Here is a 15351-nt window from a genome sequence, read left to right on the forward strand (position 1 = left end):
CACAGTATTGACTCCAAGATGGAAGGTAAGGGTTTAAAAAATAAAATAATTGCTAGCTGTGTGACTTTGGGCAAGTTGCTTATCCTTTGCCTCTCTCAGTTTCTCATCTGTAAAATGGGGGTAATACTAGCACCTACCTCCCAGGGTTGCTGCTTATCAAATGAGATAATGTTGTAAAGTACTTAGCACAATACCTGGCCCCCGGTAGGAGCTGTAAAATGGTAGCTGGCTATTATTATTTGTGCTTTTGTACCTTTGTGCTATAGGATCTGGGACGTAGACATGTGTTTCACCAGAAGCTCCCCCTGCTCCATCTGTTGCTATAGTCAAGTGGATTTGGATGGTTTTGTTTCTAATATGATGCGTTGTGTTTCCTGTTTTCATCATCGAACCATTCTTGCATCCCAGAAGATGATTTTCACTAGAGCATAACACATGGTTTGGGGGGAGGAGAGAGAATTGCTCCAATTTCATTTTGAAGATTTTGTTTGGAATTTTTTCATTAATATTCATTAATGATTAAAACCAAGAAGTCCGTGGAAAGTTGGAGTTCTGGATAATCCCCCAATGCAGAATCCCCCATAGCCACTTGGGAATATCTGATCTAAAAATGAAGGGGAAGCCTTCTAGGGAAACTGGGCTAATGAGACTTTGGAATCAACTAGCAAATGACTTGAAACAACGGGAAGAGGAGCTGAAAATTAACCCAAGTGAAGCAATGGGATGCCTTGGAAAACACTAGAACTGGAGTCAGCAGAGATCCAGGTTTGAATCCTGTCTTTGTCACTTACCATCAACATATGTGACCATGGGCGAGTTACAACTTCACTCAGTCTCAGTTTCCTCTTCTTTAAAATGAGGACAAGGGGGCAGCTGGGTGGCTCAGTGGACTGAGAGCCTAGAGAAGGGAAGTCCTGGGTTCAAATTTGACCTCAGATACTTCTTAGCTGTGTGACCCTGGGCAAGTCACTAACTCCCACTGCCTAGCCCTTACTGTTCTTTTGCCTTGGAACCAATGCACAGTACTGATTCTAAGACAGAAGATAAGGGTTTAACAAAAAGGAAAATAAAATAAAATGGAGACAAGATGTATATAAAGTGCTTTGTAAATCCTAAGGCACAATGTAAATGTGAGCTATTATTAATGATAATTAACAAGTTTCTATCTTCTGCATATGTCCCAAGAGTTCAGTTTTCTCAAAATGTCTGTAGTTATATCAGGAAGGATTGAAATTACTTTCCTGAGGATATAGAATTAATAAGTATTAATAATTTATTAACTAAAATATGAACAATGAACAAATTATAGTAACTCATTAAGAGGTGGATACTAATTATTTATTAATTAATAAATATTAATGCTTAAAATATGCATCTAATAATATATTTTGGTGGTGTATAAACAATAAGCATTAATGATTTATCAGTTAATAAATAATTGATAGTTTACCAATTAGAAATAAATAAATGTTAACAATGAATAAACATTGATTATTGGTTAATTAATAAATAGGGCTAGTTCCCTAAGTGGCAAACAGATAGTGTGCAGACAGATAGTGTAGTTGGAACCAGAAAGACCTGTGTTTAAATTCTGCCTTGGCCATTTGGTGTGTGACCTTAGGTAAGTCATTTCACCTCTGTCTCTATTTTATCTATAAAATGAACACATTAGGTGTGCCTTGTGATAGATACACTCTATTGTAAGAAATGAGAACATTAGATAGTAACAAGCAGCGTTCCTCAGAGTAACCCTTTGAAGCAGCTAGCACAGATTATGAGTTCTGGATTGTTACTGGCTGTGAAAGCAAGAGAATGAAAGAAGCAGTGTTCATAAATGGCAAAGCACTTTCAGAACTATGCTGACCTCTGGTGGCCGCAGGCAGAATCCCAGCTTCTCTAGGAACCAATTGTTAGTTGCCTTAGAAAGGCTGAAAGGAAGGAGAGGAGGAAGAATGACCCCATCCATGTTTTTTCTGCATTTTTTTTTAAAGAATCAGGCCAGTCTTCCACCTGGTAATCACAGTGTGTTTTGGGAGTAGGGCGAGAGGGAAGGTGAAGACATCTCTGACTGCCCAACCTCCTCGCAGCACAAATCTTTAATACATGCAAGATGATGCCTGAAATTCCTCTAACTCGATTAAATTGACTTAATCTCTCAGCAAAGAGAATTTTGGTTTAAAATGCAAATTCTCCTGGGAGCTGTAAGACACTCACTTAAATTCACACTATGGTATAAATAGATAGAGGTCTTTGCAAAGTAACCTTTGATGGCAGAAGAAAAGAAAGAAGATCATCTATGGGATCAGAGGTAGGAAAGGGGGGCTACAAAAATAACCTAGTCTAGATAATCAACTGGAAGATCCTCTGGGGACAGCATCTGAAATCTGGAGTCTTCTAATCCACCCCACGCACAAGCAGGAATTCCCCCCATTCTATTCCCATAAAGGAGTCATCTGGACTCTAGTGGAAGATTTCTGGCCAGAGTTGAATATAATCCCCCAGGCACCCTATTCCTCTTTGGACAAGCTCAAATTAATTGAGATTCATTCTTTATATTAAGACTAAAGCTGAGGGCAACTGGGTGGCTCACTGGATTGAGTCATGCCTAGGAGATGACACGTCCTGGGTTCAAATGTGGTCTGAGACACTTCTTAGGTAAGTCACTTAAACCCCCATTGCCTAGGCCTTACTGTTGCTCTTCTTTGGACCCAATACACAGTATTGATTCTAAGATGGGAAGTAAGGGTTTAAAAAAGTCTAAAATTGGCTTTCCATGACTTGTGCTCTGCTGCTATTTCTGCTTTCTAGGGTTAAGCAAAATAGATCTAGGCTCTCTTCCTCTTCTGGCCTCCAATTCTTTAAACATTTGCAGACAGTACTGCCTCTTTTTATTTCTTCTTTGATGAGCATCAGGACCTTATTTGTCTCAAAGAAGGACAATACCTTCTTCTATTTTGGCAAATTCATCAATCAACAAGCATTTATTAATTAATTTCTATGTGAAACACACTGCTCTAAAAACAGGGGATAGAGGCAAGTCAAGATGTCAAGACGGCAGCATAGAAACAACAAAAGTTCAGACCTCTGAAAACCCTTTCTTACCAATCACAAACTGAATGCGCCTAGGGGACTAAAAATCAAACCTAACAACAAGACAGAGCCCAGAAGGAAGGTCCCAGGACCCCTCCCCCCCTTACCTAGAGCACTAAAACTCCAGTGGCAGTGGGAACCTCTAGGCGGGCAAAGGTGCTTGTCTGGAGGGTGTACCTTGCAGGCAGGGCTGTGCCAGGCTCAGAATGTCGAATACAGGCAGCAGGGAAGGAGCTGAAGAGGGAGCACAGAGTGGGAAGCCTGGTCAGAGCAGCAGAGACCCTCCATATTGCTCCAGCCTTCCAGGAGGTTTTGGCCTCAGAGCACATCCAGCCCAACCCAGCTGAACTTAATCCCATCAAAAATCTTCAGAGGTCAGGGAAGCCCAAGCTCCAACACCCCTCCCTCACAGACTGCTGGACATTAATCCAATCAAAAGCCTCCATAGGACAGGGAACCTCAAACTCCAACACTCCTCCCCCAGAGACTGCACTGAGAGATCTGACAAAGCTCCAAGAGGGGAGACTGACAGAAAGCCCCAAAACCAAAAAAATGAGAGGAGCAAGAGCACAGACAAATATGGGGAGCAAAGAAGGGGTAAATATGAGAAAACAACAGAAAAAGAAGAAAGAAATAACAATCAACAGCTTCTGTACAGGCAACGAACAAAGAGCAAATGGAACAGAGGAGGAGGCAAGCAATACAACAGAAATTCAAGTGAATTGGATACAGGGTTTGGAAGAACTCAAAATGAAATTCAAAGCACAAATAAGAGAGGCTGAAGACAATTGGGAAAAGAACTTAAAAACTAAGATAAGTCATCTGGAAACAGAAAATAGTGTCTTGAAAGCCAAAATCAACCAGCTTGAAAATGAGGCAAGGGAAATGAACGATGAGGCAAAGGAGATGAGAGATGAGGTAAAGAAAATGAAAGATGACCTCCAAAGAAAATCAGACCAGAAAGAGAAGGATGACCAAAAAGCCTAGGATGAAATCTAGTCTTTAAGAACCAGAATACAACAACTAGAATTAAGTGATCTCATAAGGCAGCAGGACACTATAAAATGAAACCAAAAGAATGAAAAAATTGAGGAAAGTATGAAGCATCTCATTCACAAAACAAAGGATTTAGAAAATCATTCAAGGAGAGACAATTTAAGAATCATTGGTCTACCAGAAGACCATGACAAAAGAAAAAGCCTGGACATAATATTACAGAAATTATCCAAGAAAACTGCCCCAATATTCTAGAATAAGAGGGAAAAGTGGAGATTGAAAGAATCCACAGATCACCTCCTGTATTTAATCCCCAACTGACAACACCCAGGAATGTTATAGCCAAATTCAAGAACTATCAGACCAAAGCAAAGATATTACAAGCTGCCAAGAAAAAGTCATTCAGATACCATAGAACCACAGTGAGGATAACACAGGATCTGGATGCATCTACACTGAAGGACCAAAAGGCATAAAATATGATATTTCAGAAAGCAAAGAGAACTAGGTCTACAACCAAGAATCAACTACCCAGCAAAACTGACTATATTCTTACTGAGGAAAGTATGGTCATTGAACAAAATAGAAGAATTCCAAGAATTTGTAAAGAAAAGACCAGACCTGAACAGAAAATTTGATGCTGAAGCACAGAACTCAAGAGAATCATCAAAAGGTAGTTAAAAAAGGGGGGAAAGAAACAAACAAACAACCTCCCCCTTTTGAAGAGACTCAATAAGTTAAAAGGTTATTTATCACTTTAAAAAAAGAGGTCATTAATAACTTTTAAAAACTGTTCAAATCACCTGGGCAGCTAGAAGAATTACACTTAGAGGGAACTGTGATAAACTGTATAGGATGAAATGACAAGACATAAATAGGTATATAGATATTTGTATGCATAAATGCATATACATGTGTATATATATGCATATATATACACAACTAGAGCTAAAAAGAGATTAATACTAAAAGAAATGGGAAAAGAAACAAAAGGGGACAAATTTATATGTCACAAAGAAGCTCATGGCAGGAGGGAGGAGAACATCAATACACTGGAAGGGTAAAGAGGTTGGAGATAGGAAATACTCAAATGGCCTAGGCCTAAGCCTTAAGAGAGACTAGTCAGTCTTTTATCCACTCACCACAAGATTTTGTTCCAAGCAAAACTCCAACTAAGTTCAGAGAGAACTCCAAACTCTCTGACTGTAAACTCCTTCATTCGTATTAATTAAATTCTCCATAAAACCCATCTGATTTGGGTATTTCATATTTGGGAATTTTTCCCATGGTGACCATTTATTTTTTATAAAAATCAAGACACTAAAATTATCTTTACAGTTTTGGCAATTCACAGTCTTGAAAACCATATTTTTAGTGGTCACAGTTTATGGCAACCACAAAGGGACGGGGAATCAGGGTTCGATTCCAGAGAGGGAGCCTGAGAAATGGCTACCACATCCAAGGAAGGCAGCAGGCATACAAATTACCCACTCCCAACCCGGGAAGGTAGTGATGAAAAATAACAATACAGGACTCTTTCAAGGCCCTGTAATTGGAATGAGTACATTTTAAATCCTTTAATGAGGATCCATTGGAGGGCAAGTCTGGTGCCAGCAGCCGTGGTAATTCCAGCTCCTTTTAAAGAGAAATTTCTTTTATGTCACCTCCCCTAAATTTTCACATCTACCAATCACAGCAGACGTTTTCCCCAGGATTGACCATTTTAGTTCACATCTTCTTTTGTTCTCACTTTCTCTGGGTAAACTAAAACTTCACACTTCTTTTGTTAAGCTTGCCTTTTGTAAGTTGCTTGACCTTTTAGTGATTAATTTAACCTTTATAGGTACTTAGCACCCTTTTGTATTATATCTAAATATAGACCTAGCTTAAGGTTTTAGCTTCACTATAAGTATGAGTTGGGGACTTTTCATTGTTCAGTAAGGAATTTTACAACTTTATCTTCCCCTAAAGTATGCCTAAGTATGGGTGAAGTAATGTTAAAATTCCCAATACATTCCTGATCAAGTACCTCCATTTGTTACAATAAGGGAATAGCTTAACCAAATCTTCTAAGGTAGAGTCTGAGCAGTTTTTAAGATTCACACTGGGAAATACACAGCTAGTAATCATAACTCTGAATGTGAATGGAATGAACTCACCCATAAAATAGCAGAGTGGATTAGAATCCAAAACCCTACCATATGCTGTCTATAAGAAACACAGATGAGGAAGGTAGATATGCATAGGGTGAAAGTAAGAGGATGGAGCCAAATCTATTGGGCATCAGCTGATAAAAAGAAGGCAGGAGTCACAATCATGATATCTGACAAAGCCAAATTAAAAATAAATCTAATTAAAAGAGATAGGGAAGGTAATTACATCCTGATAAAAGGCAGTATAGACAATGAGGAAATATCAGTACTCAACTGTATACACCAAATGGCATAGCATCCAAATTTCTAAAGGAGAAACTTGTGGAGCTCAAGGATGCAAGAGATAGTGTGGAAAGGAAACAAGACTGACAGTTTGTGGGGGAAGGGCCCAACTGGGAGTGGCAGTTGGGTCTTGTGACTAGCACTTCCTTCCTGCTGGGAGTGGCCTACAACCAGATAGGGGCATAATTCATATTAAAACACATAAGCCATTTACAACAGCTGACCTTGAAAGTCTGAAAAGATGGATGTCTTCCTGGTTTTCCAAACCGATGAGATGTTTAAAAGAATTTAAAAGAGCAATTAGGCTTTATGATCCAGATTTCCAAGACACTGAAATTCTTCTCTCAGAATTATTTTCAAAAAGGGAAAAACACAATTCCTTGATGAAACAAGAAAAAAATCCAAATTTAACATCATGGCCAGAGGAAGGAACAGACTTAGAGTTATCTAATAATGAAAATCTATGTTACCTAAGAAAGGCCAGAGAAGATTTATTAGAGGCAATAAAAAGTTTTTCAGAAAGACCAGATACTTGAGGAAAATTTGAGAGATTGAGACAGGAAAGTGGGGAACATCCATCAAAGTTCCTCGATAGAGTTATTGAAGTAGCAGAGGATGTGATTGGATTTAAAAATTTAACTGAAGAAAATCTCCAACACATAAGGAGACAATTTGTGAAAGGCAATAACACACCTATTAGATCATATTTTAAACTTCAATGCCCAGATTGGGAAACACTAAGTCTAGAAGATTTAAGAAAAATTTCAACTTGCATATTTTCAGGTCATAAAGAAATGCTAGAGGAAAAAGATGAAATAATAAAAGAGCTTAAAGCCAAGCTCAAGGAGGTAAATAGCACAAGTAAGTATAAATAAATTGAAGAAATAAAAAATCTAGCCACTCTGCAATCATACAAACCCACAAGAAATTACACACAAAGCAATCAAAGGAGAAATTTACCCAGATGTTTCCTCTGTGGAAAAATGGGTCACATGGTTCAAGACTGTTATTTAAAGGCACAATTATTCCAAGCTAATAAAAAACAGAGGTCTTGGAAAAGCAATGTAAAGTATAGCAGCAATAATACACAAATAAATGCAAAATGTTGTGATTGTAATTGCAAGAATTCATTGCAAGCACCAAATTTAGAAACCATGGAGAGGTACATCCAACAAGGAGCGAAGCCACGTTATTCGCAAGTAGTCTCAGGTACTGCCAAACAAAGTCAGTTATGAAGCCAGTTACATGGGGTAACATCAAAAAGGAAAAATGAAAAGGAAGGAGACTCCATGCAGATAGAATGTGGGGTGCCAAAATCACAAAATAAAACTAAAGAACAGATAGAAGAAGAAATCCAATTAGATAATGATGTAACAGAGATTAAAGAGAAAAATTTTGGAACAGTGGAACAAGCTACTAAGAAAGAAAAAGAAACAGAACTGGCAACAGTCTGTAATACACAAATTGTAAATGTAAATGAATTAATTGAAGCATAAGAGCTAACAATAGAAGGGTCCAATGGGGAGGAAAATGCAATAACGGAAAACATTCAAATTAGCAGACCTTCTGGAGACAATGACACAGAAATCAGGGAAGATATTACAAAAGAAAATACCAAGGACATAATAGAAAAGTCAACCTTAAATCCTTATGTAGAAGCATTCCAACCAATAGTAACTGCACAAGAAAAAGCAAACACAAACATTGTCATGCCATCCTTAAGTCTCCATGATAATGCAATTCCAGTGCAAACTGATGATGAATTGCAAAATGAATGTTCAAAGCAACAAGAAAAGTCTGTAGAAGAAGAACAAAACTGGGATTTGAACAAAATAGAAATAGAGGCACCTATGGTCCAAGAGTGCCAACAAAATGAGAACACAGAACCAAGGGTTATGATAAGAGTGGGTAATGAGACCTACCCAGCTCTTATTGATACAGGAGAAACTAAACCTGTTTTAAAAACATCTCCCGAAGACAGCCAAATCACAAATTACGAACAAGTTAAAGAGCTTGCAAAAGACTTGGGGAATATAGAAACCACCAAGCAAGAGTCAATGCAAGACGCGAATCACACAGAATCTCTATATTCAATAATGTTTGATTCAGAAAATGAAGAAGACCAAGAACCTTATGAATATATCAAACCTTACGATCAAAATTACAAAGCTTTATAAGAGGAGGAGACAGATAATTACATTAACAATTCAAATCAAGAACAAACGATCCAGTCAGAAGAGTTAGTTAAGGAAATAAACTACACAATCACATTAGAAGAAATGCTGGCAGCATTGGGAGTCAAGAATTAAGAAGAACTTTGTGAAAAGTATGTGGAAGTGGATAAAGTGGATAGAGACACTAAATTTGCAGTACAAAAAAAAATCATATACCTGATCCAAAACAAAAGGAAGAAGAAGCAAACAATGTAATGCTCCTATCATATCTTCCTTTCTCTGACATAGAACTTCTCACAAACTAGACTGTCAATTAACAAAATATATACAAGCTTTACAGACAAGAATAACAGAATTGCATGAAATGGGCTTAATACAACAAACAGTACCCCTGGATTACAATTTGCACGACATCAAACCAGGAGACATAGTATACTTTAAAAATTTCAATAGAAAATTGGCTACAGACATAAAATGGACTGGGCCACATTAAGTATTGCTTACTACCCCAACAGCTATAAAAGTTGCAGGGAAAGACTCATGGTTTCACTGTTCCCACGTGAAACCAGAAAAAGTTCAACACCACCATAACAGACATCGAAGATAATTAGACAACAGATAGGGCTGAGAAATGGAAACAAAAACTGATTAACATAAGAAGTACAACACAAAGAAATCATAGTGACACATAATGTTTGAGACAACTTTCTAGCCCAGAGGAAAAGCAACCTAGAGGAAAAGCATCCCAGAGGAAAAGCAACTCAGAGGAAAAGCATCCCAGAGGAAAAGCAACCCAGAGGAAAAACATCCCAGAGGAAAAGATTTTAAACCAGCCCAGAGAAAAAAACATCAAGAAAAGATGCTAGAGACAAGAAACAAAGAAGCAAAGCTGAAATGGACAGCTAAGACTTTAAACTTTGTAAATTTGTTTATATAAGAAGAGGACAGATTGAACATGAGACTTATATGTAAGATTGAGTGTGTTGAAATAATAAAACAAAAGTAATTTCACATATTAGGGAAATAGCATGCATCACTACATAACATGGAAGAAAGAAGAGATCCATCAGTCAACATGAAAAGTGGAAATCTGAAGAAACTCGATAAGTATTAATTCAACACAACACTATTAGACACAAAAAACAAAATCACTAACATATTGAGAGACCTTGTTTATGTAAACAAGTGTCTGAAATTGTATTTATGCAAAATGTAAATATGTATATAGTTAGTTCCATAAGGTCTTAGGCAAATAGAAAGATCAATAGATATTTCTAGTTGACTGACATTATGATGTGGAACAACGTATATTGTTATATTATATGTAAATAATTTCTGTAAATATGATATTAGTTTTAGTTAACGTAGAGTAAGTAGTATTAGCACTAAGATTCAAATTTCTTGTAATAGTTTGTTCAACATTTATTGTACTGAATTTATTGTAAAACCCCCAAACTACCCTTGCCCAAATTTTCCTGCTAAGAATTCCTTAGAGTAGATTTAGTAAATTGGTAACTATAATATAAATATGTGACCTTGGGAAGGTCACAACAAAAAAAGGGGACGATTGTGGAAAGAAAACAAGACTGACAGTTTGTGGGGGAAGGGCCCAACTGGGAGTGGCAGTGGGGTCTTGTGACTAGCATTTCCTTCCTGCCGTGTGGGACTTGCTTCAGGGTGTTGGAGGAGAGAGGAGCTTGTTCAGCCCAGTCTGGAGTGGCATGCTCTTCTTGGTTCAGCTGGAAGATTCAGGCCCAGTTGCTTCTGAAGGTTAGATTTGTTCTTGTTTGCTTTCTATGTACTGCTAAGATTCTGAATTAGACAAATGAGAGTAGACGGGAGTGGGACAAACCCTCCGCCAGCCTCTGGGGCCTGGCCTCAGGTCTGAAGCTAAGGAAAAACTCCAATTCCAACTGGATTATTAAACTTTATATTATTTGAATTAGCAGTCAGATAAGTGGACTATCTCTTGTGGTCATAGAGGGAGCTGAAAATCAGTTCAGTCATCAAGGCAATAAAAGACCTTATTGGACCCCTGCTGTTTCCTCTCAGCTGGGGGCATCTCCCTCCCTTGCCTCACCAAGCAGTGTTCCCTCTCTCCCCTTAACTCCTCCTTACCCTATACAAACCTACCATTATTTCCCATTTATCCCCATTTTCCCCAATCCTATTTCCTTTCCCAATAAATATTACAATAGAAAAACTATACTAGTGGGAGACCTGAACCTTCCACTATCTGAACTAGATAAATCAAACCAAAAAATAAATAACAAAGAGGTAAGAGAAGTGAATGAAATCTTAGAAAAATTAGAATTAGTAGAGAAAAATAAATAGGGACACCTTCTTTTCAGCAGCACATGGTACATTCACAAAAATTGACCATGTATTAGGGCATGAAAACATTGCAAACAAGTGAAAAAGAGCAGAAATAATAAATGCAACCTTCTCAGATCAAATGCAATGAAAATAAAATTGGAGTAAGGGTACATGGAGAGATAAATCTAAAATTAATTGGAGATTAAACAATACGATTCTCCAAAACCAGTTAGTTAAAGAACAAATCATAGAAACAATTAATAACATCATTGAAGAAAATGACAATGATAAGACATCCTTTCAAAACCTATGGGATGCAGCCAAAGCAGTACTTGGGGGGAAATTTACATCCTTGAGTTCATAGATTAACAAATTAAGGAGGGCAGAGGTCAATGAATTGGGCATGCAAATGAAAAAACTAGAAAGTGAACAAATTAAAAATCCTCAGATGAGGGAGCAGCTGGGAAGCTCAGTGGATTGAGAGCCAGGCCTAGAGATGGGAGGTCCTAGGTTCAAATCTGGCCTCAGATACTTCCCAGCTGTGTGACCCTGGGAAAGTCACTTGACCCCCATTGCCTAGCCCTTACCACTCTTCTGCCTTGAAGCCAATACACAGTGACTTGAAGATGGAAGGTAAGGGTTTAAAAAAAAATCCTCAGATGAAGACTAAATTAGAGATCCTAAAAATCAAAGGAGAAATTAATAAAACTGAAAGTCAAAGAATTATTGATTTAATAAATAAGACTAGAAGCTGGTACTTTGAAAAAAATTAAAATAATTAAAATAAATAAAATAATTAAAAAAATAAAATAGACAAATCACATGAAAAATTGTTCTAAATCTCTTATAATCAGAGAAATGCAAATCAAAACAACTCTGAGGTATCACCTCACACCTGGCAAAGTCGGGACATTAATTCATTGCTGGTGGAGTTGTGAATTGATCCAACCATTCTGGAGAGCAGTTTGTAACTATGCCCAAAGGGGGGTAAGAGATTGTCTGCCCTTTGATCCAGCCATAGCACTGCTGGGTTTGTACCCCAAAGAAATAATAAGGAAAAATACATGTACAAGAATATTCATAGCTGTGCTCTTTGTGGTGGCAAAAAATTGGAAAATGAGGGGATGCCCTTCAATTGGGGAATAGCTGAACAAATTGTGGTATATGCTGGTGATGGAATACTATTGTGCTCAAAGCTATAATAAAGTGGAGGGATTCCATGTGAACTGGAACAACTTCCAGGAATTGATGCGGAGTGAGAGGAGCAGAACCAGGAAAGCATTGTATGCAGAGACTGATACACTGTGGTACAATAGAATGTAATGGACTCCTCCATTAGTGGCAATGCAGTGACCCAAAACAACTTGGAGAAATTTATGAGAAAAACCACTATCCACATTCAGAGGAAACACTGTGGGAGTAAAAACACCGAAGGAAAACAACTGCTTGAATATATGGATCGAAGGGATATGGTTGGGGATGTAGACTCTAAATGAACATCCTAGTGCAAACATCAACAACATGGAAATAGGTTCTGATCAAGGACACAAGTAATACCCAATGAAATTGCGCATTGGCTGCGGGAAGGGTGGGTGGAGGGGAGGGTTAATAATGTGATTATTGGTTTCCGGTCAAGATGGCGGTGTAGAAGCAGCGAAAGTTCAGACCTCCGAAACCCTTCCCTACCGATCGCAAACAAAGTGCTCCTAGGCCACCGAAATTCAAGCTGAACAACAGGATAGACCTGGGGAAATCTCCTCCTGGACCTGGATCAAAAGGTACCACACCCCAAAAGCCAGAACCCTAGATCACTCAGATCTAAGGGGTAGACAGAAAGAAGGTCCCAGGGCCCATCCCCCCCAACCCAGAGTGCTGAGCCCAAGGCAGCAGTGGGAACCTCAGGGCTCTGAGGACTCACCTTGAAAGCAACCCGAGCCAGTCTCCGGAGCGCCCAACACAGACGGCAGGGAAGCATAGAGAGAAGGGGGAAGCCTGTGGCCCCCTGGCTGGGTTCTTCCCTCTGGGTCTCGGGGGGAGGACCCAGCTTCGGGGCACCAGCTGAGCCCAATCCCATCGGGAGCCCTCAGAGCTACTGAAAGGACAGAGGGCTCAGGGCTGGCAAAGGGGTGGCTCCGAAGAGCCTACCTTGAAAGTAACCCGGGCCAGTTTCTGGGCACTCAACACAGACTGAGGAAGAGGAGGTTGCTGCTTTTCTCTTTCTTCTTTTTTTTTGGCTCCGTGATCATTCAGCCCACACTACCTGAACCTAATCCCATCAGGAGCCATCAGAGTCCAGGCAAGCCACTACCCCTCCCCCCTTAGAGAGCAGGGTCTTCTGAAAGAACCAGTTGAACCTAATCCCATCAGGAGCCCTTAGAGCTGCTGAGAGGACGGAGAACTCAGGGCTGGCAAGGGGGGTGCTCCGGGGAGCTTTCCTTGAAAGTAACCCGGGCCAGTTTCCGGGCATTCAACACAGACTGTGGAAGAGGAGGTGGCTGCTTTGTTTTTTTTTCCCTTCCCTTTTTTGGCTCTGGGATCTTTCGGCCCACACCACCTGAACCTAATCTCATCAGGAGCCCTCAGAGTCCAGGCAAGCCACAACCCCTCCCCCCTTAGAGAGCTGGGTCTTCTGAAAAAACAGAAACCTAGAGGCAAAGTCAAGATGGCAGCCTAGAAGGAGCATAGACCTGGCAGCCTGGCCAGAGCTTTAGAGATCCTCCATATCTGCTCCAGCCGTCCAGGAAGTTTAAAACTCAGAATAAACCCATCCCAAATAAGCTGAACTCAATCCCATCAAAAGTCTCCAGAACATAGGGAAGCCCAGGCTCCCCATCCATCCTCACTGACTGCTGAACTTTAAGCCAATCAAAAGCCTCCAGAGGACAGGAAAGCTCAAACCCCCAACAACCCTCCCTCAGAGATTACACCAAGAGATCCTCTGTTAAAGCTCCAAGAGGGGAGACTGATAGAAGTCCCTAAAAAACAAAAAAATGAGAGGAACAAGAGCACAGACAAATACAGGGAGGAAAGAAGGGGTGAATTTGAACAAACAACAGAAACAGAAGAAAGAAACTACAATAGATAGCTACTACTCACCAAATGGAACAGAGGGGGAGAGATCAGCAAACGATAAACCAGAAATCCCAGCGAATTGGATACAGGCTGTGGAAGAACTCAAAACACAGCTAAGAGAGGCTGAAGACAATTGGGAAAAGAACTTAAAAATTAAGATAAGTCATCTGGAAACAGAGGCACTTGAACTAAAACAAGAAAATAGTGTCCTGAAAGCCAAAATCATCCAGCTGGAAAATGAGGCAAAGGAGATGAAAGATGAAGCAAAGGAGATGAAAGACGAGATAAAGAGGATGAAAGACAGTCTTCAAAGAAACTCAGACCAGAAGGAAAAAGACGACCAAAAAGCCAAAGATGAAATCCAATCTTTAAGAACCCGAGTAAAACAACTAGAATCAAGTGACCTCACAAGGCAGCAGGACACTATAAGACAAAACAAAAAGAATGAAAAAATTGAGGAAAATGCGAAGCATCTCATTCACAAAACAGACGATTTAGAAAATCGTTCAAGAAGAGACAATTTAAGAATAATTGGACTACCAGAAGACCACGACAAAAGAAAAAGCCTGGACATAATACTAGAGGAAATTATCCAGGAAAACTGTCCCGAAATCCTAGAACAAGAGGGGAAAGTGGAGATTGAAAGAATCCACAGATCACCCCCTGTTTTTAACCCCCAACTGACAACACCAAGAAATGTTATAGCCAAATTCAAAAACAATCAGATAAAAGAACAGGTATTACAAGCTGCCAAAAAGAAACCATTCAGATACCATGGAAACATGGTGAGGATAACACAGGATCTGTCTGCATCCACACTGAAGGACCGAAAGGCATGGAATATGATATTCCGGAAAGCAAGGGAACTAGGCCTACAGCCAAGAATAAAATACCCATCAAAACTGACTATATTCTATGGTCATTTAACACAACAGAGGAATTCCAAGCATTCATAAATAAAAGACCAGACCTGAACAGAAAATTCGAAGTCCAACCACAGAATTCAAGAGAATCATCAAAAGGTAATTAAAAAAGAGGGGAAAAACAACAACAACAACAAAGGTTTTTTTTAAGAGACTCAATAAGTTAAAATGATATGTATCCCTATAAGAAAAGAGGTCATTGGCAACTCTTAAAAACTGTTGCTATCACCTAAGCAGCTAGAAGAACTACACTCAGAGGGAACAGTGACAAACTGTATAGGATGAAAGGACAAGACATAAATAGGTATATAGATATATGCATGCATAAATACATATACATGTGTA

Source organism: Monodelphis domestica, chromosome 2 (genome assembly GCF_027887165.1).
Source record: "Monodelphis domestica isolate mMonDom1 chromosome 2, mMonDom1.pri, whole genome shotgun sequence".
In the NCBI taxonomy this organism is placed as follows: domain Eukaryota; kingdom Metazoa; phylum Chordata; class Mammalia; order Didelphimorphia; family Didelphidae; genus Monodelphis; species Monodelphis domestica.